This window comes from Carlito syrichta, unplaced genomic scaffold, assembly GCF_000164805.1.
Source record: "Carlito syrichta isolate Samal-C Ts95f unplaced genomic scaffold, Tarsius_syrichta-2.0.1 Scaffold303207, whole genome shotgun sequence".
NCBI lineage: Eukaryota > Metazoa > Chordata > Mammalia > Primates > Tarsiidae > Carlito > Carlito syrichta.
In genome coordinates, this window is record NW_007247303.1 from 27,736 (window position 1) to 52,822 (window position 25,087).

At 37.5% G+C, this 25,087-nt stretch overlaps 1 pseudogene; it reads right to left on the reverse strand.

The window, feature by feature from the left end:
* LOC103260435 overlaps positions 1-23,155 on the reverse strand; it is a 24,284-nt pseudogene extending 1,129 nt beyond the window's left edge.
* Between the last annotated feature and the right edge of the window lie 1,932 nt (positions 23,156-25,087).

The following is a 25,087-nucleotide window of genomic DNA, read 5'->3' on the forward strand; positions in this document are numbered from 1 at the left end:
TCTTTTTTGTAGAATGATTTGAGTTCCTACAGGTATATTCCCAATAGGGGAATTGCTGGGTCATATGGAGGGTCAATTTCTAGTTCTTTCAGAAATTGCCACACTTCATGTAAAGGCAGACTGTGAGGGCCTGTGGGACCGCCAAGCTGGGGACCGTGACTGAGTCCTGAGGGATGGAGCTAGGGTCAGGCCCGGGATACTCTGCAGAGGTGAGAGGGCTAAAGGGGTCTTGAGAACCCGTAACGTGAGCTTGTACCCAGGTTTCTGTCCTCTTTTCTTTGGGGTCTTCACTGCTGGTAAGGGGTCAGCTGAAGCAGAATAGAAGTTATGAATGGTCATCTTCATAGGTGTGGTGGGAAGTGGGGATCCTCAGAGACTGCATTTCTGTGGGTGTCAGTCTTATGCATTGAGGTGACAACCATTCAGAGGCAGAAGAGGTGTTCGACTCTTCCAAATGCCAGGCCCTTGTTTTTCTTTTTTGGACCAATGCCTGGCTCCCCATTGAACTTGGGTGCCACATGGGTTGGGCAAATCTATGGAAAATGTTCTGCCGAAGGTCTTGTTCCTGCCTCAGACTGCCAGCCTCCACAATTGTGAGACAATAGATCTGTTAGGTCACAATCCCAGCAGGGCCTCCAAATCTTAGGTCAGACCTGTTAGGGTGGGGTTGTGCAATTTGGTGCCGCGTGAAAAACGCGAAGAATTCCACAGACGTTAGATTAGAAAATACAGTGCATTAAGAAAGTAAATTAGAGAGAGATTGATTAACTGCCCCAAGGTAGGAGAGGGGGAGCCAGAGCCAGGAAACATGGCAGCCACAGCTCAAAGGGTCATGTGGACAAACCAGAGTTTAACAAAGCAAGGACCAATGATGAGAGAGAGGAGATTCACCTTTCCAAGATAGGACAGGGGGCCAAAGCCTAGGAAACATGGTAGCTGTAGCTCAAAGAGCCGCATGGACACATCAGAGCTTAGTAAAGTAATCCATAGATTTTTTTTTAAATGAAGACTAAGTGGTTACTATAGGCTTTATTTTTTGTCTTTCCAAATTCTACTTTCTTTAAAAATATCCAGATAAATAAAGATCTCTGCCCAATTGCCATAATATTGAGTTGCTCTAAAGACCCTAAATCAATTATGGATTTTAAAATATATATTAAAGTTAACTTTGAAGGATGATGAGATCACAGCTTAAAATAAAAGTTTGACAGAGAAGCAAGGAAATCATAAAATGACACCCAGCTGGAGTAATTGGTGGAACTGTCAATCCACAGAAATAGAATATTGTCTGAAGTTTTTAAGAATCGAATTAATGTATATTATATGTTTAAATTATGACTCTATTTAATTAAAGTATGGCTTCATTTAAATTGCTTGTATTTATATACTTTAAATTATTGCTATAATTAATTAAAACATATCCAATCTGCAAATTAAGTATGAGGGATTTAGGTATTTATTTATTTTAACCATTTTGCAAAATAATAAATAAATTAGAAGTCATAGATAAGCTAAAAATTTCATATTTGTATTTTTTTCCCCATGAAGCATATTCAGAGAGAATACGTATAAGCCTATTTTAACCCAAACTTTATAAAAAATAAAATGTTTCCCCTGCTTGAGAGTAGTAATGAGAACTGGATGTAACTATAAAATCTCTTTCAACTAAGCAATATTAAAAACTTTACAAAGGAGTTTCATAGTCCTTTTTATGGTTACTCATTAAGCCTAAAGTTAATTTGCATATCTTTTGTTCCTTATATTGTACTCAGTAGGAACATTAAGATCATTTAGCTTAAATTAGATTTCATCTTTCTCATCCAGAAATGTTTTTAAGTGAAAGTTTATATTAGAAAAGAAGAACATCATTAAAATTATTTCTGAAATCTTTGTGATTTTGAAAGACTTTTCTGCATTTTTTACTTATCTATATTTTATTTTATTTTTGAAAGATTATAATATTCCTTTGATCAAAAGATTTTAAACAGCTCAGTACTTGCACAGAATTTCTTCACTTGCAAAGAAACTTTTCAAGTAGAAAAACCATCATACAATTCAGTCCTCCGAAGACACATTTCTTTAATTTAGTCAATGTGTTTACACATGTTACAAGGTTTAATTGATAGTTCAATTTCTCAAGCACTTGTCATTTTTCCCTGGCTGCAGAGTTTTTTCTTTAAGGGTTAGTAAATTTAAAGTATTGGGAATTTGTGTTTGATTTGATTTTTTTTTCTTGAGAGTTAGTAAAACCTTTACACCCTTTCCAGTAACCTTCATAGGCAGGTTCACTTATCTAATGTAGGGACAGCTTTCAAAGGAAACTCTTTTCTTTCTTCAGTCACATCATATCCACATAAACGTTCAAGGATCACGTGACTTTTGCAACAGTCCTCTACTTAGATAGCATCAGAAAGAGAACTATAGAATCCCCTTGAATTCTCCATTCCCTGTCTCTCAATTCACATGGGCTCGCACATAGGAAAAAGTTTCACAATCAACAGAAGAAACTATACATTCTGGGTTAATCTATGCATTGTATAGCAACCCCTTCCTTCCAAGAAAAGAAAGGAAAACCAACTTCAATTCAGAAAACACACCTGGGCAGCTGCTTTGAGCATCTTGTGAATTGAAACTTGATACAGAGGATAGGCTTGAAGCAGAATAACAAAGGATTTGAAACAATTAAGATAGAAAAACAGTACCAACTCTCAAATTAACCCTTAAGAAATGCATGTGCAGAACAGACACAAAGTAGAACCCCCAAAGTTTTGAAAATGGAACTGACATTGAAGCCACCACCCATGGAAGTAAGACAGAATGAGCAATCTGCACCTAATCAGGTTGACTGCCTGTTGCTTTTTTTTTTAAATTAACATTCTCCAAGGAATTTTAATGGGAAGAAGAGTCCCACAACACAATATTCAAATGCCCGCAATAGAATCCAAAATTACCCATACACACTAAGAACCAAAAAAATGTGGCCTATTCTCAATGCGAAAGACAGTCAGGAACATCTAGTGCCCAGAATTTGATTTCAAATAAAAGAAAGCAGGCTTCTGTGGAGAAATGGTTGATTCTAGGACTTGAGCAAGACATGTACAAGATAAGTCTGAAGAAGAATTTTAAACAAATGGAATATATGGTACCATGGCAAAGCCCTGTGTCAGGCACAGGGGAAGAATTTGAGATAATACAGCAATCCTTTCCCCATAACCAATAGGAGTTCACTCATTAAGAAGGAAAATTGACATATATAAAGGGCATTAGCCATGTTTCTGTCCCTGAAACTCACTGAGCTCATCTCTTGGTTCTGGACATTTTCACTCTCTGAAAGACACTTTTACCAGATGTTTGCATGGAGAGACACTGTGAGCCCTTCCACCAACAGCCAACACCAACTTGTCATCCATGTGGAAGAAGAAACTCTAACTCCAGCTGAGCCATCTGATGATTGCTGCCCAAGCTAATATCCGGCTACAGCCTCATGAGAGACCTATAGCCAGAATCTCCCAGCCAAGGTACTCCTAAATTGCTGACCCACAGAAACTGTGAGAGATAGTGAATGACTATTGTCAGTTTAAGTCACTAAGATATTTGGGTTGGTTACCATACAGCTGTAGATAATGAATATATTTGCCATGCACCAGGTATCAGCAACCACAGCGTGGTAAGCCATAGGCCAAAGGAGGAAGCACACTCCCCCGTGATTCATTCCCATAACTATGGCAGAGGAATTGGAGGAACAACATAACAAGATGGAGGTGAAGTCAGTACCCCTACTCTTTTGTAACTGTCCTTAGGAACTTACCATTGCCTTAGTAACCTAATAGACAAAACAATGGTATCTTCAGCCACACGTTGAGTATTTACTGTGACTAATCCTCACAATAGGGTAGGTATTTTTATCTTTATTTTCTAGAAGAGGAATTGTGGCTCAGCAAGGAAATAATTGACTCAACATCCCACAATGGTTAGAGGACAACTACTTTTGACTCTTCAGAGGCCAGACCAGGACAATGAGCAGAGATGGGACTGCCTCTGGGGGGCGGAGGGAGAAATCCAATAGAGATAAAGAAGTTGAAGGTACAAAGAGGTGAGAGGTGATTAATGGAACAAAGACCCAGAGGGAGAGAAAGATGTTGGCATCAAGAGGCTAGGAGAAAATACTGCCATGGACAAAAAAAAGGATATTCTCTTTCTAAAAAGTTGAGTGTTTTACAGAAAGTATATTATAATGATTAAGACGCAAAACTCTAAAGTCAGACTGACTTTATTCCGAATCCCAGCTTCGTCACTTATTAATCAAGCGGCAACTGTGGTCATTCATCTGCACTGATCTGCAGTCGGGTAATTCCTGTCATATGAGACAAAGTGAGAAAGGACATCTCCTTCTCTGAAGTCAGGAAGGCCACATTTTTGCTTTCCAATTCCTCTAGGGTGAAGACATGTGACATCCAGTTCCACTGTTTTATCTGCCCAGAGGTCTGATTCCTGGATCAATTCACCCACCGTGGCTAATGTGCCCTGACCAGTAGTTATGACTGATGGTTCTGTGATTAGTAGCCACCAGGGCAGTTTCCCAAAGGTTCATAAAGTACAGACAAAAACAGTTTATTCCCACTCCATTCTCTTTAAAGTAAACTAATAGTAGCATCAGATGAAAAATTAAATTTTGGGCATAATGAAGACTTCCCAGGTCATAAAAATAAAGAACAAAAAGAACTTCTAGAACTTAAGTCGCATGATCAGTTTGTTAAAGGAAAAAAAGAATGCTCACACAGCAACAGATTGGTGGTCTGTAAGATGAAATGGAGGAGTTATTTCACAATGACAACAAAATACAATGAAATGAACATTGTTAACTGGGGTAACGTTTTCTTCACTTTCCTCATGCTTTTATGAGGAAACTTCTGCTGCACACTCATGGAGAGAAAAGTATTTTAAAGAACACTTCTATGCCACACCTACAGATAATGACCTCAAGAATTAGAAAGAAAACAAATAGAAATTACAATTAGATACATAAGAGAAGAAAATTTCTCAGAACTGAAGGAAAGCACGAGTTATTTGATTTAAAGGATTTGCCCAGTCCCAGGCATATCCATGAGAAAATACACATATCCAGATACAAACTGGTTTTAAAAATCTACATTCCCAGGATAAAAAGGCAATATCAGAGGCTTCCAAGCAAAAGATACAAGATACCAGCAAAGAAAAAAGAATCACACTAACAACAGACTTCTCATCCGCAATTCTGGAACTAGAAAGTGTAGCGGAATAATTTTTGTAGGCTATTTAAAAGCTACACATTATTCACAATAGCAAAAACATGAAACTAACCATGCTGTCCATCAAAAGAGGACTAGATTTTTTTAAATGTGGTGCATATACATGATGGAATATTGTGCAACCATAAAGAAGGACAAAATTATGAACTCCGCAGCAACTTGGATGGACTTAGAGGCTATAATACTGAGTGATCTATCACAGAAACAAAGAACCGAGTATCACATGTTCTCACTCATAAGCAGAACTTGAACAGCTATCATAATACTATAAGAAAGGGATTGGCAGTAGTGGGAAACTGCCGGGGTGAAGGGACAGGATTGTCAGTAGTGGGAAACTGCTGGAGGAGAGGGGTCACACCTCATCAACAAGGGTGCCTGCATAACGAACATTTGTATACCTAACCCTGAATTGTAACTTACATCTTTAAAAAAAAATTACAACAAAAAAAGAACTGCAAATGCTGAATCAGACTTACAGCCAGGGTACAATTCCTATATTAACACAAAAAGCTGAAGAATTGAAGAACTACTCAAGGTGGAAAAAGTGCAAAAATAAATGTCACAATCCACAAAGAAGCTATAACAGTCACAAAAATTGATGTACCATAAAAGAAAGCAACAAAACAAGTATGTAATGTGGTGACTACTGGAAATAAAAGAACTTGATTATCAGAAGGAGGAAAGAGGTGGAGGGATAAAAATTACCTATCGGGCACAATGTGCACAGGTGTGAGTGTTGGGTACACTTAAAGCCTAGACTTCTTCACCACTCTACAATACAACCATGTAACCAAAAACTGTTTGTACCTCTTAAAGCTATTGAAATAAAAAAGAAACTGAGGCACAGAGAAGCTTTGACAGCTACAATCACTTGCCCAAGTGGTAAGTCGTCAAGTTAAAGCCTGTGCTGCTCAAATACACCTGAGAACATAGGTATAAGAATGACCAGACTTTCATTTTTAGTGTAATTTTTAAAAATAAGGTTGAGCAAATACATAACCAATGAGCTTATGTCCACTGGGTCCATTTTTAAAAGCCCCAATCCATTACATAGTTAACAATATGTGCGAGTGTGCTATTTAATTATTTCAAGTAAGCAGTAAAGATGCTTAAGAGAAAAATGCATGCATTCATGAATTAGAGGTTTCTCATAGTTTTCTTATCAAATTTTTATTTTGGTTAAGAATAAATACGCAATCATCAAAATCAGTAAATAAGTCAAAATAACAAAAAATGAACTTGACTAAATGCTTGATCACACGGGGAATTTTAATGGAGCTCTTTAAGTATTTTACACTTCAAGTAAATAAAAAATAAGTTAGAATATTTATATTGATTAGGACAGTGAAAGGCTTAGTTTAATAGAGGACTTTGTTCCAGATCATACCAAAGAACCAGGTTCATTTACAGAAAAAAATCATTGCTCAATTTTCCAAACTAAAAACTATCAAGCTCTGGCTTCTGATCATGGTCCATTAAGACCAGAAATCAATCACACAAAAAAGTAACTGAAAGAAATAAACCACCTGGAAATTATTCAGAACAAGAACATTAGGCGCTTCCTCCCAATTTTTATTAGTTCTTCCGTAATCAAGCCGGCAGGGCACTCACTCTGCAAAGGCTGATACAGGGTAAATATGAAGCCTAGTAGACAATGCTGAGGTGGATTCAGGGTGACAGCTGGGTCCAAAGTCAGCTCTGTGTGTTGGGTGGTGGTACACATCACTGTGCTTTCTTCCCAGGACGCCTATGTGAGAAGCAGCATTCCCATTACACATAACCCGCCCTGGGAAAAGAGCATGCAGGCCCTGTTATTAGAGTCTGCTCCCCAATTCCCTTGCTTGCTAGTCACGCTTCTTGACTTCAGTGTTCCCATCTGTAAAATAAAAAATTCTGACCTACTTCATTCCAAAGATCCTGATTGTTAGAGTCCCCAGGATGTTATACCTTGTATAAAAATGTGTTCATTCTCTTCATTAAAATATTCTCTTCTGGCCCCCCTAAGTTTAAGGCCCAGGTCCTGGAATCACAGTAAAGAGACAGACAGTTTCTGACCAAAGGAAGTTTTCGGTTGGTCCCAGTGCAGCGTGATGAACATTAGGACAGAATGGGAAGAGCTATGAGCAGAGAGCCCAACACTCCATGTTAGGTGGGAGTCGGGAACAAGGAAGACTTCCTAGTGTGTGACTCCTCTCTGTATATACCCCCATGACAATTTTACCTTCTCTTCCATTCTTCTGCCTCCCCTTAGAGTACTCAGAACAGGGCTCTGAATGGTGACTAATCTCTTAATGCTACTGGCCAAAGGACAACTGTCCCTTTATACCTCTCTGCATTATTACCCATGACTGACTCACCCCCGACCCCCACCCACTGAAGCAAATAAAAACCTGAGCCCAGATTCCCACTGCAGAGTGCTCTGGACTCCTGTGTCTGCCTCATCCTTCTCAAAGACCATGAAATTCTCGATACTGACTTTTACTGTATTTTTGGTCCTGTTCCAGATGTTCCCAGGTAACTATACATTGCTCTAAATAGAACCGAGGGAGAAGGAAAAAAGAGCTAGAGTGGGGAACTGTCCATGGAAAATTTAATATCTTTTCATCCATTTAGATGTTTTCAGGGATGGCTGAAATCTGCTTGATTTTTCAAGATGCTTTTCTTTCAGGAAAAACCTGTGGCCCATATTGGAAATACGTATCTAACCAGGATCTTTGGAGACATGGAGTAGGGCAGGGTACCTTCCAAAAAGTCCCTTTCATACTCAGCTGTAGCCTCAGCTTCCAAAATCACCTTTGGTGCTTTGACCCCATGACCTAGATGAGGGGCTGCTTGACTTCAGCTGTCTTTCCAATCTCGACCAGATCATTAGTCCTGAGATCTTTCTTAGACATTAAGTTCTTTGGTTGCTTCTTACAAAGTCCCTGCTCTATTCTGAGATGAAAGTATCACAGAGCAGTCACGAGGAAGGAAGTATAGACCTCACTGCTCCTTTCCCACCTCGAATGTCTGTGGTTTTGTTAATAATTAATCATGAGATTTCACAAACAAAGGCCCAGAGTTTTGAAACTACTGCTTGTGAAGACCTGAATAATTTTTAGACAGGCTGCCATTCTCCTCTTCTGCCTGATCTTTTAAAACTTTTTTTCCAGGTATATATAAATCCCCATAAACGTGTATGTGCCTGTCGTTCTTTTTTTAACCAAAAAAAGGGTAACTATACATTGTTCCAAAGTTTAATTCAGCAATATACGAGACAGAACCAAAAAAACCTGGAATTTATTTATTGTAAAATGTGTATGTATTTTTACATGTTTAAACTTCAGTCACCTTTTTTCCACTGCTCAAAATAGTTTTTGAACTCACTGATTTTCATACTTCTGTCATTTTTTGTTTCACTTCTTCCACATGGGCATATATATTTCCTTTTGAGGACGTTTTTAATTCAAGGAAACAAAAAAGTCACTAGGGGTGAGATTAGGTGAATAGAGAGGGTGGGACACAGGAATCATGCCGTTTTGGGACAAAAACTACTGAACACTCAGCACAGTGTGGGCAGGTGCACTCATAAATCGCCCATCATGAAATGGGCAAACGTGTTGAAAGACTCCCCCCTCCCTCCCAAAAAATCCACTGAAGCCAAACACAGCCTCTCACAGCACTGATGCCGATGGGTTCCCAGAACACTTACCTAGCAGGGGAAGCCTGTACTACAAGATATCCAAAAGAGAATTCGGATTTGGGGGAAGGATACCCCCTCATATGCTAGACATCTTCCTTGTCAGCACATAATCTGTATAATTGCTTCTGGAAGTCACATATCATTCCATCACATTGATAGGTATTAATGTATACACCTAATCTCCAGTGAGGGTTAAAATGGAATGTTTTCAGAACTTTGATATGACAAACAAAGCTGCAACTGACTTTTTCCACACATGTTTTTACATACTTGGACAAAAACTTCTCATCAATTTGCTAAGTAATGAATAAATTTATAATTTTGTTTTTCATAATTACCTTTTGTAAGTATCCCAAGACAAGAAAAACTTTGAAAACTCAATGAACATTTTGTATGCAAACTCAGGAAAATTAGGGGTTGTGACAACTGTAATGCTGGTGTGAAAGAAAAAATAAATACTTTAAATAGTGAAGGAAAAGAACTTTGAACATAGGATTTTTTATCTATCTACACTGCTACTTAAATATTGGGGCATAACAAAAATATTCTCAAGCATAGAGAGAGTCAGAACACTTGTACATAAAGACCCATTTTGAAAAGACTTGGAGAAATAATTCAAATAAAAAGAGAAATCCAAAAGGCTATTGGAAATGATATGAAAGGTAAGAATGATCAATTATTTGTAATTTTGTAGTTGACTAAGAAAACTCGACTAGAGAGAGAAAATATATCCCAAAATTGCCCATAAATTCTAAATAATCAATACGATTAGTGAGAGGATGGCCAAGAAATATGGGGGGCACTAAACTACTTGCCTTGTTAAAAGGTAAGATATTTCAAAAATCATTAAAGGTAGATTATCGTGAAAATAGGCTAAGTTTGCTTTTAGCATAAGAATAAAAATAAAATGTATTTTAAACAAGCTTAGGGAACCCTTATCCATATAATTGAAAATAGTAAGAAAAAATCTGTAATAAATGGAAAATATAAAATACGATAGCAGAAATAAGTCTAAATATAATTTTATTCACAATACATGCAGATAGATTAAATTAAATAAATGAAAGCTTATGCACTTAAGTGAGATAAAGAAAGTTCAAATATCATGTTGTCTACAAGACACAAATATATCTGATATAAAATGACATGGAAACATTAAAATAATGAAGTCCACACTAGGCAAATATAACCTAAACAAAAGCTGGAGTAGCACTCTCAATATGTGATAGAGAATAATTCATGGTAAAATTTATAATAATTGATAAAGAGGTGAATTGTATCCTGGTAAAGAAATAATTGAGCCACAAGAACATATTAGCACCTATAATTTCAGTTTTCAGATTTGCAAAACAACAAATGATAGTGCTTCATAGAAAAATAGTTAAGTCAACAAAGTATTTGGAGATCTTTAACCCAAAAATTTTTTTAATTTCAAAGTTGTGGGGTACAAGTCGGGATTGGTTACATAAGTAGTTTAGGTACAGGTAAAGTTTGAGGCCTCTCATTGGACCTCATACCATCTGGATTAGGATCAGTCACACTTACTGATTTAACCCAATTTTTAACATGTGATTAATAATAACACATCAAAAATCTGACCAATGTATTAGATAAGCTTGAATTTATAGGATATACATTATATCAGGATATATCTATGCCCAATAGAGAGTAATCATTCTTTTTCTGCACACACAAAAAGTTACAAAAATATCCCACATTTTAGACCACAAAGAAAACTTCATTGAAGAATAGCATACCAATTAAGATCCCCAACATAATTAATAAAATTAGAAATTAATAATAAAAGAATGGCAAAGAACTCTTATATTTAGAAATGAAATAATATACTTCTAAATGAACTTTGACCTAAATAAGAAATCACATTTACTAGCAAACAAATCACATGGATGAGCCCAGAGGCAAATGGTAAGGTAGACCCCTGGCCACAATACGAAGTCATCATAAAGTTACATAGCAAATAGCATAGATTCTAGAAAGAATTTTTTTTAAATGGGTTTCTTTTGCAGTCAGCCTCTACGTGGTATTAAGAAGTAAAGACAGCATTATCTTGGAGGGGAAGAGAAATATTATTGACAGAGAGGCCACGAGGAGGTCTTTTAATGCTGGTTCTGTGAGTAGTTTTCTCTATGAAGATTCATCCAGCTGCACACCAATAATTAGTGCACATTCCTGAAAGTGTGCTATACTTCAATTAAAAATTAACTTTTAAAACTCAAGCATAGGCATGCTACTTATAATGTCTAGCTTTGTACTCTCCATAATTTTTTCTAAATTTCCTTCAGTTGTTTTTCTATTCTTTCTTTTCAGCATTCAGCTTGATTCTTGAATATCCTTTTGTTATTTAAAATGACACATGGCATCATTGAAGTTATGTAAGATAGTAAATTCAGCTATTGTTGGTTAAGCAATGAATAACATTTCCAAAATGCATTTTTAAAACTATATTTATGACCCTTTGGCAACTTTAAGCAATGAACAACATCAAAGCAATGAGCAAAGATATCAAATGCGTTTCTCAATTTATTTATTTTATTTTTTCTTAAAGTATGTGTTATTAGAAAACCTATTTAGAGTCACTTAACAATCAACAGCCAGATTTTAATAGATTGTTGTTGGGTATATAAGTGGTGTTGCCTTTAAAAGTAAAAATTATCAAATAAAATAAGTAAAATTTCTCAATTGCCTATACTCTATCCCATGTTTCTTGCTAAATTCTGTAGCTTACCCAGGTTTTCTGTGAAATGAGCAAGAAGCCTTTATGAGTATTTCTCCAAAATACAAGAAAAACAGATTTCCATCTGCTCATGAAGATGTTTTATCCTTAAACTAAGCAATTCTAAAAATCATATGGAACCACGAAAGACTTCAAATAACAAAAGCAATCTTCAACAAAAATAACAAAGCTTATAGCAATACACCATCTGACTTCACAACACGCTACAAAGTTATAGTAAAGCAAACAATGTAATACTGGTATAAAAACAGACACATAGACCAATGGGATAGAATAGAAAACCCAGAAATAAATGCACATATATACAGCCAACTGATTTTCAACAAAGGTGCCATGTACACACCATGGGGAAAGACTGTCTCATCTATAAATGAGGCTGGGAAAACTGGATATTCACATAAAAAAAAAAAAAAAAATGAAACTAGACTCTTATATCTCACCATACATAAAAATTAACTCAAAATGGATTAAATACTTAAGTATAAAACCTGAAACCACAAAACTGCTAGAAGAAAACATAGGGGAAATATTCCATTACATTAATCTAGGCAAGCATTGTTTGAGGCAACCTATGAAGTGGGAGAAAATATTCACAAACTATATATCTGACAGAGGACTAAAATCCAGAATCTACAAGAACTTAAACAAATGAGCAAGAGAAAGACAAATAACCCCATTAAAAAGTAGACAAACAGCATGAATAGACATCTCTCAAAATAAGACAAACAAATGGCCAACAAACATATGAAAAAATACCCAGCATCACTAATCGTGAGGGAAACGCAATGAAAACCACAATGAAATGCCACCTTATACCAATCAGAGTGGCCATTATTTAAAAAATTAAAAAACAATAGATGCTGGCATGAATGCATAGAAAAGGGAATGCGTATGTGTACACTATTGGTGGGAATGCAAATTGATACAACCTCAGTGAAAATCAGTATAGAGATTTCTCAAAGAACTAAAAGGAGATCTACCATTTCATCCAGCAATCCCACTACTTGGTATCTACCCAAAGGAAAACAGATCATTATATAAAAAAGAAATCTGCACTCACATGTTTATCACAGCACAATTCACAATTGCAGAGATGTGAAATCAACCTAAATGTTTATCAGCTGATCAGTAGATAAAGGAAATATGGTATATATACCACGGAATACTATTCAGCCATTTTTTAAAAAATGTGTTTTGTGACAACTTGGCACAACTGGAGATCATTACCCTAAGTAAAGTAACGCAATAACCAAATACAGTATTTCTCATTTACATGTGGGAACTAAGTTAAGGAACTGCAAAGACATTAAAAAATGGTATAATGGACACTGGAGACTCAGAAGAGGGAGGGTCGGAAGTAGGCGAGGGATAAAACGTCACCTATTGTGTGCAGTGTGCACTTGTAGGGCTGACGAGTATACTTAAAGCCCAACTTCTTCACCGCTGTACAATGCATCTATGTAACCAAAAACCATTAGTACCTCTAAAGCTGTTGAAACTTTTTTAAAAACCAAACAAGAAAAGAAAAAGGCACAGTGAACAATAATTGTTATGACTACGAGCATCAATATCTTGAGCTAATTACCTTTCTTTACTGTTTTCAGTCTGCGGGGGCCAAAAGTCTTGCTGGATCATCAAAGGACACTGCAGGAGAAACTGCAAACCTGGTGAACAGGTGAAAAAGCCATGTAAAAATGGTAACTCTTGCTGTATTCCAAGCAAGACAGATTCTCAGCCACACAGACCAACCCAGGCACCTACCAGAAAAACTCAAACTTTTAATCTTGATTTGAGAGTACCTTTCAAAAATTTTCCATTAGTAATCTTTGGTGACAAGAATTCAGAGTGAAGCAGAAAAACTGGGGACTTTTCTGATGAAAGATTGTCAGCTCCAGTCTCTTTCTTGGACCTATTAAAGCACATGACTTTCTCTGTGTTGTCACTCATTTCTGTCCTCACAGGCTGGATTAAGACCTTGAGGTACCCAAAATACCATGGTATCCCATCCTCATCAATATTTAACCCTAAACAAAAACAATGATAAACTAATTAAATAGAAGAAAAGTCAGAAAACTTCCAGTATTTCCCATAAAAAAATTCCTCAAAAATGTGTTTTGAAACATCAAGTATCAAATTACTTCACGCAAGAAAACACATTTTCATTTATTTTGCGCCTGCATTGCTATTGTCCGATGTCTGTGGCACTACTCTCTCCATCTGGGCCTCCATCTTCCCAAAAAAGGGTTTGGGAAGCCTCTGAGAAATTCTTTGTGTTATACTTGCCTCTTGGTTCAACATAAGAGTTCCTTGTTTTTTTTGTTTTGTTTTGGTTTTTTGGTTTGGGTTTGGGTTTGGGTTTTTTTTTTTTTTAGCAATAGCTACTAGGACACTGTTAGGTTAAAACTCCCAGTAGGGCCTCCAAAATGATAGGTCAGGCACAATGGAGTTTGCAATCTGGTGACTGTGAAAGATGAAAATAATTTCACAGAAGTTAGATTGAAAAATATAATTTATTTAGAAAGTAAATTACAGAGAGAAAGAGAGAGGAGATTCATTACCTCCCCAAGGTAGGGGAGGGGGCCAAAGCCAGGAAACATGGCCTGGTCATAGCTCAATGAGCACATGACCTGGCCAGTGCTTAGCAAGGCAATGGCTAGAAAGTAAATTAGAGAGAGAGAGAGAGAGGAAATTCCCCTCCCCAAGGGGGAAGCGGGTGCAAAGCTAGGAAATAAGGCAACCATAGGTCAAGGAGCCACATGGCCAGACCATAGCTTAGCAAAGCAATCACGCATGGATAGAGAGAGACAGAGAGAGAGAGAGAGAGGAGAGTCACCTCCCCAAGGTAGGGGAGGGGGCCAAAGCTTAAGAAAACATGGCAGCCATAGTCAAAGAACCAGATGAACACACCAGAGTTTAACAAAGCAAGGGCAAATGGTTGCTCCAGATTGAATTCTTTTAAACCTTCTCTTGGATGGGGGCAGGTCACTAAGGTGATTGGGTAGTGGTCCTTTACACATCATCACAAAAGGGACAGGAAGTGCAGGTACTGATGTCAGGTGATGGACAGTAGGCAGATGGGTGGTTCAGTCACATGACTGCTACCATGTTGATGGGGTCTGTGTCATGAAGGTCACAAAGGTCTAGTTAGGTTAACTTATTTACAGAACGAGTTGGGGAGGGGATTGCCAGACAATTATGAATTGCTATCTCTGAGAGAAACCAGTTTTGTCCTTGATTAGCGATCTCAGGGTAAGTTAAAGTGAACTGCTTGAGAAACATAGCAGATCTAGGCAATGTTCAAATGGCTGCTCATTGGGTATATTGACTCCATGTTATGTCCTTTCAGACACGAAGATTTTTTTTCATATAAACTAGAAGACAGTTTAGATAAGTGCATCTCATTTACTACTAAATCACTTTTGGTCCTAAGCTTCTGTCTGATGTCCTGCACCAGAAAGGGACTGGGCCAGAGGTGTACTCCAAGGACTCCTTCTGCTTCCTTTGCTTAAGGAATAAACAACAAGGACAGTCTTGCTGATTTGCTGGCTTCATGGGCTTATATTTTAGACCCAAGCTCTGATCCATATTTGGCAATCCAAGGGCCTATATAGGAGGCAGCTGACACTTGCATAATGATACATGACTTTTTGAGGTTGTATGTGTTAGGGGAAAAGGACCCAGAAAAGCATAAGAAAAAAAAAGCTCCAATAAATGTTCCAGTATATGCACCATAGGAAGAAAAGAGCTCAATTACATTTTTTGTATCCCCACTAAGGGGTCCATTCCCGAGGGCCATTTGGGAGTCCCCAAGGATGCCATATTGGTTTTGATCTTTACGCATCTGCATCTCCTGGGCAACTCCACAGGCGAGAAGCTTTGAGTTGCCCCTCATGGTTTAAATGTGTGATGATTTCATGTTGTGAGAAATTTTAAGGAAGTCTCGTCCTAAATAGGAATTGCTTAGGACAGCAGGTGAAGTTAAGCCCAGGAGTACTGGTCATAGTCTTGCAGAAGGTTCCTGGCCTAGTAGTCCTCATCTGATCAGCTTTTGTTACTAAGTGATTATGAATTCCCTGGTGATGTGATTTTCTCTAAACTATCGATATTGAACTCTCAGGAGTTCTATTTCCCTTCTTGAGGATTGAACAACAGTTAAACTTTAATTCCAAGAATAAATACTCAAGCACAGCAGCACTCAAAAAATAAAAAGAAAAGGAGGTAACATAAAGACTAAAACTATCAACACTTTCCAGGTGAGAAAACTGTGACCCAAAAGGTTAATTTCACTCACGTATTCAACAAATACTTTCTAAGCACATATTATGTTGAAAGACATTGTGATTGACACTGGAGCTACAATACTGAAGATAACTGACTTGTTACCTGATCTAATAAAGGATATTGTTTAGAAAAGAAAGTGAAAAATAAACAGGTGAAAAAATAAATGTGTTGTGATTGCTACATAAATGAAACAAGAAAGGGACTCAGGCCAAATAACAACTTAGATGGATGTGCCTTCATAAGATGAAGTGTTCAGAGAAATCCCCTCTGAGAATGTGACATTCAAACTAAAGCCTGAAGGAAATATTCATGAAAAAAATCAGGAACAATGTTTTAAGAAAAGGATACAAAGAATATGTGACAGTTGGTGGATTAGTTAGGATAAGATAGACTATATTGCAATAACAAACTCTGAAATCTCAGTGGTTTAACAAAAGTGATTTGTTTTACAGATCATACAAAGTCTAACGTGGGGGTCCACACAAACCTCCTCCATTTTGTAGTCAGCATCTGAAACACTTTGGCATTTAAAATAATCATCACAACAGAAAAGAGGACTGGAGGATCACGTACCAATATCCTTAAAGACATTTTTCTACTTATCCACATTGGCTAGAGTCCAATCACATGAAACCAACGTACCTGCAAGTAAGGCTGGAAAATGAAGGAGGAGCACATGAATGTTTGGTGAGCATTAAATACTCTATCACAGTTTGAAATGGCCAGATCCATTTAATCTTTTCTTCCTACATGTAGATCAATGCATTTCCCTCCCAAGGGATACAATCCAAAATCTAATCCAACTGGAAAACCTAGCATTTCTGAGCCCTCACCATCCAGTCCAGATGTGACTCTCTTCAGTCTAACAATCTCTGAATTAAAAAGACAAGTTTTCTATCCACTCATGCCATATAAAATACTGTGTCGGGACCAAAGTAACTACAACAAATAGTCTCCTCTAGAAAGGACCACCAGTCACTGGTCCCAGCAATGCTAAAATGCAATTAGACCCATATGGTAAAACTCTTAACCTGTGCCTAGTGGAGAGAACTAGCTGAGGCCCTGATTCTGCTCTCTAAGATGAGTCCTTTGCCTTTTGTTATTTGTAATCCCTGAATCTGTCCCTTTAGAGTTTTCTATTTAGCCATAATTTTCACTGTCCTGTTGTGTACTAGAACACCAAAACTTATGCCTCCTATCTAACTATAACTTTATATCTGTTGACCAATTTTGACCCTGAACATTTATCGCAATATTACAAAATTGGTATTTGAGAACTTGCCTTTGAAGTCTGCCTTCCTTCGTGGAAGATTGGAGCACTAACAATTGTTTTACAGCTCAGATGTCAGAGACTTTGTTGGCTTCTTTGGCTATATGGTACCTTCAATGACTTTAACAGGCATCTTAGTAAGCTCCTAAACCTTAGTAGACTCCTAAATGACTTGCTTCCTGGAAGTTCTATTTGCAACTACTAAATCCAATGTTTCTTCCTACACTTACTTCTCAAATTACTTTTTTTATTTTGTTTTTAATTGATACATAATAATGGTACATATTCTGGGGCACAGTGTGATGTTTCCACGTATATACACATTGCATAATAATCAAACAGAGTAATCAGCATATCCAGCACCTTATGCATTTATCATTTCTTCATGGCAAGAACATTCATTATTGTTAATAATATTGTTAACCATAGTCACCCTGTTGTGTACTAGAACACCAAAACTTATGCCTCCTATTTAACTATAACTTTATATCTGTTGACCAATTTTGACCCTGAACATTTATCGCAATATTACAAGAAAGGTATTGGTCGTAGCAGGACACTGCCGGTGGTGAGGAGGAACACATAACATCAATAAGGGTGCCTGATCCTAATCCAGGCAAATTGAGGTCCAATGGGAGGCCCAAACTTCGCCTGTAGGTAGACCACTTATGTACCCAATCCTGACTTGTACCCCACATCTTTAAAAGAAAAAGAGTAAATGTCTTCAAATGGATCTATTTTCCTTTCAAATTACTTTTATGCTTCCTTGTGCTATGCTCACTCCGTCTCTCACTCTCTCGATTTCTCTCCCCACCCCCTTTCTCTCAGCAGCTACCTGAAGACTATCAAGTTTAAGTTGCAAGTTCATACCACTAAGCTAATCTTTGATCTAATTCATTTTATCCCAACTGAAATGTTTTACAGAGAGTTAACTGCTTGATGCCTTTTTAAATCCCATCTCTTGTTATCTGGGATCTAGGATCAGTCTGGTTTACTAACCAATGCTCCCCATTTCTGAAATCCCTCTATTGCAGATTATTTCTGCTTGAAAACTGGCCGGTTCTTTTTTGAAGTAATCTCTTTCTTGGAAGACTGTGCCAAATGCACCCACTATCAACCAGCATGAACCACAACACGTGTTCATTCTCTAAAATTTTCCCCTAGAGCTACAAGATCAAAAGGCAAATGGTTTGCCACCCAGGTTATCACAGACAATAGCTTTGTCACATGTTCTGCCATGGCATCACATAGAGAACCCTCTTTCAAGCCTCCAGTTTCAGTTTTCTTCCTTCCTGCAACTGAACGGCTAAGCCAAGTGAATATCGTAAGTTTCTGTTAGGGCATCCACTTCTCATAAAAATTCCTAAATTAGTTAGGGTAGGAAAAGTTCCATCATACTAACAAATAAACCCCCAAAATCTCAAATAAAGTTTTATTTCCCATTAACACAAAGTCTAACATGGATCCAGTGGCCTTCTCCCATCTTCTAGCTACAAGAACTACATCCCATCCGCCACTCTAACTACAAGAGAAGGCAGGGAATGCAGAGAAGTACATGATTAGACAAGGGATAACACTTTCTTTTCCAGATTAACATGAGCTTGGTCTACCTGAAGATTTTTTTAAGTGGTTAAAACAGAAAAGAAAGTGACATGAAAGAGGTTTAAGAGGTAGAGAGAGCCAAACTCTACAGTGTTTTACAGGATATAGTAAGGAGTCTGATTTTTCTCCAAAATATTCTCTTGTTGCCATAAGGTGAATAAATTAGATTTGGGGTTGGGGGGATGGAAAGAGGAAAATAAACTAGGAGATAATTGACCTGGCCTGACCAAAAGATTCACAGAGGAAAAAAAAAAAGTGTAAGTGTGATATCTATTTTTGGAGTTAGGGGCAAATTGGAAGGACTTGTCAATGGACAAGTCGTAACGAGAAAAGATAAAGTCAATAAATAGTGGAATCAGTAATGACTCCCAGCATTCCAGCAGCAATGAAATGAGGATGACAGGAGTAGGGGCAAATGGAACAAGCTTGGAGAGAAACTGACCAATGCATGTGAAGTAGAAAATAAACAATTGGGTGTGTGAGCCATTAGATCAGAGGAGAATCTGATGCAATAGACATAAATTTAGTGCTTTTCAGAACACATTGCTCATCAGAAATGGAGCTGTAGAGTTCCTCCTGAAACTGTCAATAAGAAGTAAACATTTTTTACATTTTGTCTTTTGACTATTAGGTACTTTTGCTATTATTTTTTTAATATAAGTTTAAGTGGTCAGTTCTATCTTTTCCTTGAAATCTGACCTGAATTTCATATTTAGAAAGGGTTTCCCCACTGAAAGATTATAAATAATAAAGCTGTGTATACATTCTAGTACACTTGTGGAATTTATTTTAAAATATTCAATCCATTTGGAATTTATTTTGGTATATGATATAAGGTTAGGATCTAACTTTATTTAATGTCAGATCTACTTATTGAACACTCATCTTTTCTCCACTGTCTTGATATTGCATGTAAATCAGATGTTACATTTATATAAACATATCTGTTTGATCAAGTTTTTACCATTATTAAATTCTTTTCTGCATATTAACCACATCTTGATTAGCAGTTAGAAAAGCATACTTTATCTTCACCAACCAAAATACAGCATTCTATGATAAATACATAAAATATTTTTGTTAAGATGTTAAGAAAACCACAATAAGGCCAGGACTGGTGGCTCACTCCCTAATTCCAGCACTTTAGGGGGTCAAGGCAGGAGGATTGCTTGTGCCCCGAAGTTTGAGACCAGACTGGACAACATAAAACAATCCCCGTCTCTATCAAAAATTTTAAAAATTAGCTGGATGTGATGGTGCTACTTGAGAGTCTGAGGTGGGAGGATTCCATGAGCCCAGGAGTTTGAAGCTGCAGCGAGCTGTGATCATGCCACTGCACTCCAGCTTGAGACAGAATAAGACTCTGACTCAAAAAAAAATTTTAATCACAATAAATCAATTTGAAAAACTTCCACTCACAAGTTGGCTTTTAGAAAACTGGTAGAAGCAAATTGGCTTTTTTAAACTGGACCTTTGATAATACATGGCGAGTGTTGATAATAAGAAAAGAGAAAAGCCTTACAGAACCCCAGAAAGCATTTTCCCCAGAACATGGTTTAGAATAAGCAACCTGAAGGATAGGGAGAGAATCAGGAGAGAATAAAGTCATAAAAGCCAAGAGAGACCAGAAAGATGAATGTAAGACGGGAATGAGCAGTGGTGTGAAATCCAGCCAAAAGGCAAAGGAGGCTGTAGGTAAAACATGAACGTGGAGGTTTTAAGAAAGCGACTTTGACCGTGTCACAGCAGGATAAGTATAGAAGCCAAATTCTAGTAAGATGAGTTTAGAGGGAAGTAAAGAATGGAGATGGCAAGAATTACTCTTTCAAAAAGCGTGTCTGTAAAAAGGAGGAAAGAGATGAGATGTTAAAGATGTCAACTGAGGTGGGATAGTGTACAATATATAACCTACAGTAATTCTGTACAACTTTGGAGTGACTTGAAGAAAGATATTTTCAGGAATAAAAGGACTTAGAGACGGTCAAGTTCAACTCTATCTAATGCTCACATTTTCTCTGCACAAGCACCATTATCACTGCCAAAAAATGGCTCCCACTTGCCACTCAAAACTTTCCACCTCCCTTCTGCAGTCAGAATGAGTTTCCATACCCTACATTCTCTTCTACTCGCCTACTATCAATTGCATCTATCCAAATCACTGGTTCTGGAACTGCATCCAAATCTCCTGTGGCAAAAACCTACGTCAGCTCTCAAGTCCCTGCCTAAGTCCTTCAACCATTTCTCAGAGGACTCAGTGTCCAGACTCTTCTCCATTTGCACTCAACTCATTTGCACTCATTCAAGCTGTCACTGTCCCTCACGCAAAACAGAATTCAAAATGGGACCCAACCCCTACCTATTATCACTCACAAAAAAACCAACTCTAAATGGATTAAAGACCTAAATGTAAAACCTCAAACTATAAGAATCCCAGGAAAAAAAACATAGGAAGCACCCTTAAGGAAATTGAAATAGGCAACAGATTCCTGATCAACTCTACAAAAGTAAATGTCATAAAAGATAAGATAGACAAATGGGACCTCATCAAATTTAAAAGTTTCTGCAAAGGAAAAGAAACCATCAAAGGAGTGGGGAGACAGACCACAGAATGTGAAAAAATATTTGTCAGCTGTAAATCTGACAAAGCCCTAATATCCAGGATCTACAAGGAACTCAAACATGCCAAAAGGCAAAAAACCATCCTGTTAAAAATGGGCAAAATACATGAATAGACGTTTCTCAGAAAAAGACATATGAGCAGCCAACAGATACTTGAAAAAAAGCTCAGCCTCACTAATCAGCAAAAAACTGTAAATTAGAACCACACTGAGATACCCCACCTAACTCCAGTCAGGATGGCCATCATCAATAACTCAAAAAACAGCAGATGCTGAAGAGGATGTGAGGGAAAGGGAACACTTCTACACTGTTGATGGGAGTGTAAACTAGTACAGCCTCTGTGGAATACAGTGTGGCAATTTCTAAAAGATCTAAAAATTGACCTTCCATATCACACAGCAATCTTCTTTCTGGGAATATACCCAGAGGAACTCAAATCACTCTATGAAAAAAGTATCTGCACAGTCATGCTTATTGTAGCATTATTCACAATAGCAAAAACATGGAACTGACCATGCTGCTCATCAAAAGTGGACTGGATAGAAAAAAATGTGGTACATATACCTGATGGAATATTATGCAGCCATAAAGAAGGACAAAATTATGAACTTCAAGCAACTTGGGTGGACTTAGAGTCTATAATACTGAATAATCTATCACAGAAACAAAGTACTGAATATCACATGTTCTCACTCATAAGTGGACCTTGAACAAGTATCTTAATACTGTGAGAAAGAGATTGACAGTAGTGGGAAATTGCTGGGGCGGAGAGGGGAGGGTGGGATTGGCAGTAGTGGAAATCTGCTGGGGGGAGGCACACCTCATCATCAAGGGTACCTGCGTATGAACATTTGTGTACCTAACCCTGAATTGTACCCCACATCTTTAAAATTAAAAAAAATTTTTTAAAGAAAGTGGATGGGTTAGAGAAAATGTGGTACATTTACACAGTGGAATATTATGCAGCCATAAAGAAAAACAAAAGTATGAACTTCACAGCAACTTGGATGGAACTAGAATCTATAATACTCAGTGATTTAGCACAGAAACAAAGATTTGAGTACTGCATGTACTCACTTATAAGCAGACCCTGAACATTTATCATACTATAAGAAAAGGATTGGCAGTAAGGGGACCCTGCCAGGGGTTGGGAGGCACATAACATCAATAAGAGTACCAAACTTTACCTGTACGATGAACACATATGTACCTAACCTTGAATTGTACCCCACATCTTCAAAACAATAAAAATGAAAAAAAAATTTTAATGGGACCCAGCCCTCTCCAAGTTCCTAACAGAAGGGTAATCACTCTCCACTCCTGTACTCTCTCAGTCTTCCAATCCTATTTACCCTTTAACCGAGACACCTCCCAAACATAGAGATACCCCTTGTTCCAGCCCAATACCCTCACATCAATAATAATTTTTGATAAACGGAAGACAGACATTGGAGACAGGTATGCCTTATTATAAGGGCAAATGAACAGGATACTTGATTCTTGAAAGGGACCAGCGTGGTCATCTCAAATATTCAAAATTTGCTTGAAGAGCTGGTCCTAACTGGTCCTTGCACACTTCCTTCTGCTTGCCAGAGACGTCCGTCACCTTCGAAGGTTGAGAAAGCGCCTTTTGCCATGTTGGCAATAGAGACCGTCATTTTTATTCACTTTCAGATAGTTGTAACTTAAAAACAAGTTTGCAAAAATAAACCAGTCGCAAGTAGGAAGGAAAAAATTGGTTAATTTATAAAATGATAAGATGATAGGTGATATTTTTTAAATAACAAAAAAGGATATGGTGTGCTGCTACAGTCCCCATTTCTGTAGTTTGTGACATTCCTCACTTCTCTCTTTCACTCTGCATTGCAAGCATGCTCCCTTCATTCCTGGCTTTTGCTTCAGCTAGTTGTGATTCTTTACCTAGTAAAGTGACTCAAACTTGATTCCTGAAGGTTTTAAGTTCTCAGCAGTGCTGCATTATGTGGTTTGCTGCAGTTAAGTATTAGACACAGAAGTCCTAAAGGGCTCTCCAGAGAACCCCCTGAACTTGAGACAGTCCTTTCCAACATTTTATAGTAGCATAACGTCCCCTTGGTAATCAGGATCAATCACTTCAGCCTACACAATAATCCATTTCTTTGTTAGTTCAGTGACATGAAAAACTCAAAATGACCAGATAGCAATCTTAAATTCCAATTCAATGAAACCATTGCTATGTCTAGAGGAAGCATTTCTCCTATTGGCAATAAGGTCTCTAGATGCTGCAATCCCATTTCCAAGTATTTACCCAAAAGATTTGAAATCCGTATGTGGACGAGTGGGCTGCACTGCCATGCTTATTACAGCACTAGCCGCATTCTGAAATCACCCTAAGTGCCCATCAACAGATGAATGAATAAAGAAAATGTTACACACACACACACACACACACATACACACACAATGGAATACTATTCAGCCTTTAAAAGGAAAGAAATGTTGTCATTTGCAACAATATGGTTGGAAATGGAGAACATTATGCTGTATAAAATAAGCCAGAAACAGAAAGACAAGCACTGCATGTTCTCACTTATATGTAGAATCCAACAAAACAATCAAACTCGAAGAAGCAGAGAGCAGCAGGGTGGGTGCTAGTGGTTAGTGGGGAGGGGAATGGGAGTGGGGAGAGGATGGCCAAAGGGTTTAAAGCCTCAAGTAGACAGAAGAAACTAAGAGTATTTTCTTTGAGATATGTTGAACAATATGATAAATATAGTAAATAATGCATTTTACATTTCAAAATCATTAAAAAAAAATTTCAAATGTTCTCACCAAAAAAAGATGAGTATCTGAGGTGATGGATATGTTAATTAGCTCGACTTCATAGTTCCACACTGTATTCATAAATGGTAACATCACTTTTAGTGCATAAATATATACAACCATTAAAAAGTAAAGATTTTTTAGGGAAGGGGTAAAAAAAAAGTAAAAATTTTCAAAAACATCAAATAAATAAATAAGACCTCCAAACCAGCAAAACTCAAAGGTGCAAGGAGACCGGGCCCAGTGACTCATGCCTGTAATCCCAGCACTTTGGGAGGCCACGGTGGGAGAATTGCTTGAACCTAGGAGGCCGAAACCAGCCTCAGTAACATAGCGAGACCTTGTCTCTACAAAAAAAATCAAAAGCTTAGCTGAGTGTGATGACGTGTGCCTGTAGTCCCAGATACTGGAGAGGCTGAGATGGAGAGATCACTTGAGGCTGAACGTTTGAGGCTGAGCTATAAACATGCCACTGCGTTCCAGTCTGGGAGACAGTGAGACCCTGACCCAAACAAACAGAGGTGCAAGGAGGTAAGAAAAAATGTCTATGGGTAGGCTATTAGGTGTCACAGAAAGAGGAACTAATCATTTCACTATGTGTATATGTCATCAAAACATCGTGTTGTATACCTTAAATATGCATAACAAAAAATGAATTAAAAAGAAAGAGGAGTTTCAATAACACATGGTGAGTGTTCATAGTTTAAAAAAAGAGGAAAACCTAACAGAATATCTTACATTTCTTGATTCCCAGACCCATGTTCTTTACTAAGGGAGGAAACATCATG